The sequence below is a fragment of the Orbicella franksi genome, chromosome 10 (assembly GCF_964199315.1).
Source record: "Orbicella franksi chromosome 10, jaOrbFran1.1, whole genome shotgun sequence".
Taxonomy (NCBI): domain Eukaryota; kingdom Metazoa; phylum Cnidaria; class Anthozoa; order Scleractinia; family Merulinidae; genus Orbicella; species Orbicella franksi.
In genome coordinates this window covers 7,221,781-7,226,906 of record NC_138154.1, presented here as the reverse complement: position 1 = coordinate 7,226,906, position 5,126 = coordinate 7,221,781, and the positions used below count along the sequence as shown (strand labels likewise).

At 39.1% G+C, this 5,126-nt stretch overlaps 1 pseudogene across 1 annotated transcript in view; it reads right to left on the bottom strand.

Moving 5' to 3' along the window:
- Positions 1 to 4,337: 4,337 nt before the first annotated feature.
- LOC145501559 (uncharacterized) overlaps positions 4,338 to 5,126 on the bottom strand; it is a 4,665-nt pseudogene continuing 3,876 nt past the window's right edge. Inside the window, exon 3 of the transcript XR_014051244.1 lies at positions 4,338 to 5,126. This exon is cut by the window's right edge and continues 981 nt beyond it. The product of XR_014051244.1 is annotated as an uncharacterized LOC145501559 (transcript).

Sequence of the window (5,126 nt, the reverse complement as noted above, 5' to 3'; positions counted from 1 at the left end):
AAAAAATGGACATTAATAAGACAGTGATTTTTTCTTAAGTGACGAAATAAATGTTTCAAAAGTGAACCTTTCTAAAATACAAACATATTCAATTTAACATTAACTACTGTGTAATCGGTAAATTTTAATTTTTTTCTATGCATATTTGCCTAACTTTGGGGAAATATGGAGTGAACTTCTTATACTGCAAAAATGTATTTTTACATTTATACTTGTTTTGTAATTGTTGTAATTGTTGTAATCGCTTGAGTGAATAAAAAAAGTAACATTTAATATCATAAGATTGTTAGAAGTGCTATTTTTGTTGTGTTCTTTAACATACTAGTGGAAAAGTGAAACAGTCCAAACAGGTGTGAGAATGCCGTTGTGACAGAGTTTATAACTGTCATAAGCCTGTTTTACAATTGGCAAGGAAACCGATCCTGCATATTTGGGTTGTGTTGAAGTGTAATCAGTGATATCATTGTGCTTATCACTGCATCTTTGCGGTTATACAAGATCAAGTCACGTCCACATCAAAATGGCTGTGACTAAAAGGACGGGGACTTGGGGGCTGACATGGGACATGGAACTTGGGACTCAGGGATGTGGGGACTTGGGAATGTGGAGACGTGGGGAGGCGGGGAAGTGGGGACGTCAGGACTCGGGAATGTGCGGGGACTTGAGGACGTGGGACGTAGGGACTGGAGGACGTGATAAACAAACAACACCTGAGTTTTGCACTGAATTTGTAAAATACAATTCTCAGCAGTCAAGTGAAAGGAAATATATGCTGGAGAGTTTGTCAGCAGACTAGCAGCTAATGATTTCCAGTGTCCATGGTGCAGCCTTGCCCATTTTACCGTGAGAGCTCTGGGTACAGAAGTTTCAACACAGGGGGTCTTAATTGTGGTGGGCAGCCATGGAGGACTTTCCTGGTAAGTAACTGTGTTTTCTTGTCAATCCTTGGACATCCGTGCCATATCCTTCCTAATTTTGATGGTAATGAATACTTCAGGAAAACCCTTCTTCAAAAAATGTATATTTCTTCCATTTTCATTCCTAAAATCTGAAAGTGCAGATACTTCTCGTAATGATGTCGACCTGGAAAGTGAGTGAGAACCGAAGGAAAGTACATGTCAAGAACCTGAAGAAAGGTACAAATATTACTCATTTAGATTACGATAGGAAGTGAAATGGATCATTGTTACAAGTAATTTAAGCATTATTGAGTATGATGTGCACTATTTGTTTATGAATGTAATTTATCTACGATCTCAACACAGAAGTTATTTGTTTATTCTTGCTTGAATCGAAACCAACATGTATGTTTTTCAGGGTACTAATCTCAAAAGTTTTAAAACAACAACATTTAATCCCTAAGATAAGTTGTGCATGCCAGGTAAAAACATATACCAATTTTCAACTTAAACCTGAATTTTTACTAAGAATGTTGAGTTCTGTCTATTTACCTAAACACTATTTGTAACCTTAATTCAGAGTGAATAGAGCTAGAAATTAAGCATGACGTTATTCATTTTCCACCAACGGTAAAAATTCCACTTTTGCCGTCTGGCGTTTCTAAACGAAAATCAGTAGCTTGGTCCTTGTCGTGAAAGTTTCATTTTCTCCCTACTTTTCAGAGAGAGTTAATGAAGAATTTAATGACAAAGTAACAAAATCGTCGTGAAACATCATGCTTGATTCCTAATATCGGTCACTGTTGGCAATGCGTGAATCAACAGGAAAAAGTCACATGATGTGATATAGAAATGATAAATGTAACCAAAACGGCATTTATACCACTTTTGTATCAGTAACAATAGTAGTCCTAAATTTTAGGTGGCCGAGCAAGGACCATTTGACTAGGTAGTCCCGTGTCTTTAAAGCTAGCTAGGGTCCAGACCCACTACATAATAAGACTACCTTTCTTATTATATAGAGGAGTGTTGTTCAAGACACAACGAAAATAAAAGGTGTTTCGCCATTAACATATCAAGAGCGCGGCCCAAACCTGTGAGTGCCACACCCAAAGTTAATACCGTTTAAGTAATGGTTCGCGTAAGAACTATAGTGGAATCAGCGGGATTCCGGCAGCGGCAGCTGTTTACTACAAGCACGAAATAATTACCAAAGAGCAGCTCTGATTGGTTTTCAACCAAGAAGCGCCAAATTCAAAAGTTTTTCCCTAAACCTTAGCGCTGTTTGGCTAAAAAAATGAAAGAGAATTGAACAGGCTCTTGTTCGCACATAACTATCTATTCCTGCAATTTCATCAGATTTGCATGCGGGGAAGTGCTGTTTGAAGACAAATTTCTTCGTGTAGTGAACATTGATTGTCAAAAACAAGTTCTGCTTTCTATATCCATCAAAGGGTTTTAGCAATGATCATATCTCATTGGTGCGGCATGAGGAGATTATCACACCTAATAGAAGGATAGTGTTGCTTTGCCGCTGCATTTTCTCACGCGGTCTTCCCAGTGATAAATATTTTCCTTTATTTTCGTCAATTGCAACTCGAAGTATGGCTGAAAGGTGAGTTTTTCGTTTTCCGTTTATTTTTTTAAGTGTCGATCTTTGTAACTTAGACATTTGCCGTTTTGCTTTACATCAGAAAGCAACGTAGTGAAGATGAAACAGTAGCGGAAAGCGGGAAGCGTGCCAGGACACAGACTGAACCGAACGTATGTATTAGATAGCGTTCATATGAGATAACAATTTTACTTCTTTATTGTAAGAACGTTTCACTAGCGGTATCGTTTTTGTATGTTCCTTTACTAGACTTTCTTCTGGATTTTAGAGAATAGTGGCAAATGTGTAAGATGTCAGTATTACACAGGAACTAAGACCATTGATACTTTTTCTGGCAGAAAATTCACCTCTACCGACTCTACAGTAACAACTACCGCTTGCAAAAGAAGATCCAAGTGGTGGACGAGCTGAGGAAAGGAAAAAGTGTTGCCGTGATTGCTCACCAGTTGGGAATTGCCGAAGTGACCGTCGAGGTTTACGCAATCGATTGTTTTGCCGCCAACGCACCTCTGGACAAAACAATACTCGCTCGTCACATGGAAGTCAACCCCGAGTCCTTCCAACTAATAAAGGGAGCGATTGAAGGTTGTAAGGATGGTAAATTACGTACCGTCAAAGATCACCTGGATGTTTTCTCCTACAACCAGATTCGCTTAGTACTTGCGTGTATGATTCGCGATTTGGAAATTAATTAGATCCATATTGCAATTGTAAGCTTTGCGGAAAGCAGGGGCCTTACATTTTGTCTGTTTTTATCACTAAGATACTGCGGTTACTTCTTATTCAGCGAGTTTGTTTTCAAAACTATTGCCCTTCAATTCCTAGTTATCTATCGAACATTTATGTCGGAGACCCAGGGGGATAGCCGGTGTGCGAAAGCTTGCAAGATGGACAAACTTTCGGGCACCGATTATACCCGAAAAAAAGTTTCGACCCTTCCCGACTATCCCCTGGGTCTCCGATGAAGTACTGCACAACTATAAATTCAAGAAGTAAACAGTACACCAGACAACTCGATTTTTAAAACATTGTACGGTGTGTACTGACGAAACTGTCACAAGAAATAAAGAACTTGAATAAATAAACAAAGTTGATTTGTATATATTCTAGTCAAACTTTTTTATATATATAATGCAGGTGGTTTTTCCAGAGTGCTCTCGCATGAACCTGTTTACAGTAATAACCCTTTCATCAAGACCAGCCCTACATTTCTTTCAGAGTCGATTGAGTTGATATGCCAGCACCCGTGCGTCAGGTTACTTTTGGGTGTACTCGCGAGTTCCTGTCGCTAGACCATAGTGACTAAAAAGTGGGGATGCTCATTGCCACTGAACATGAATGCCTTCTTTTTTTGAAGGAAAAAAAAAAAAGGACCCCTCACAAGAAGGCCTGACAGCCAATAACTAAGTAAAATTGTCAATCAAGAAATGCTGTATTGATGTTTTTATGGCAATTCAGAACAATAACTCAGTGTTTGGCCCCCCATCCAGATCCTTGTACACTCAATTGGGTAAACAAACATGCAAAACAACATCTACTACAACCTTTAGTTGTCTATTCCTTTTTTATTTTACAAGATGGATACCCAAATGTCTTCCTAAATTGAATAACAGGAACAATAAAACACGGTAACATTCATGAGCTGGCCATTTATCACAAAAATGTCAAGTCCCAAGAGAAGAGATGTATAGATATTATCACTGTCCAAAAAAAAAACAAGAAAACAAACGTAAATATGGAGCCTGCAGCTATACATGATCAAAGAGGCCTTGATCTAAAAGACAAAACAGGCATAAAACACTTTCCAGGTAGAGCAAAAAGTGTACTTATGCAACATAGCTCACAGATATCACTGATGTAGTACCCAGTTCATGATTCCAAGTGTTTCGTGACATTCTTGCGAACCATACTGCAAGGTCAACAGCATGTCCAGGTGGAGCAAAAGAGATCAGTGCTCCACTCCCAATATGGCTATGGGAATCCACAATCATGGTGGACTGATCTGTATTAACAATTAGTAAAAATGACTTTCCTTGAGTAACAATTACATGGCAGCTTTGTTTTAAGGACAGATCACTGAAAATATCTGACAGCTGATTGTTACAATTGCGCCCAAAAATATCATACTGGTTCTCAATGTAGTTTACACCACATTCATCCCCAGCTAATTCAACAGCTTCGTCAACAGCAACATCAATTGCATCAGTGTCATACAAGTCATCATGAATTTCATTGCCCTTCAAAATAGCCTCCCTCAGGGATACTTGCCACTCACAATCTAGTGTCACACCATCTGAAGGTGGCTTAAGACAAGATAAAAAATAGAAATTACCAAAATAGAGGGCAATAAATGTGCATGCATTACTACCCAACCGACCCAACAGTGTGGACTGACTGAAATTCACTGGAAAATTCCAGTCTGTAATACATGGGGTATGAGAGCTGGGAATCCCATACAAAGGTGAAGCATGAACTTGTGGTGAAACAGTGGCTTGAAGTGTGAAAGGTGCTCCGGATGCAACAGAAGTGACTCGCACTGTGTTTCCCGAAGTCGTGGGAGCAGTTTGCTGGACTGGCACAGTTGAAGCAGTAGTTTGAAGTGTGGAAGGTGTTCC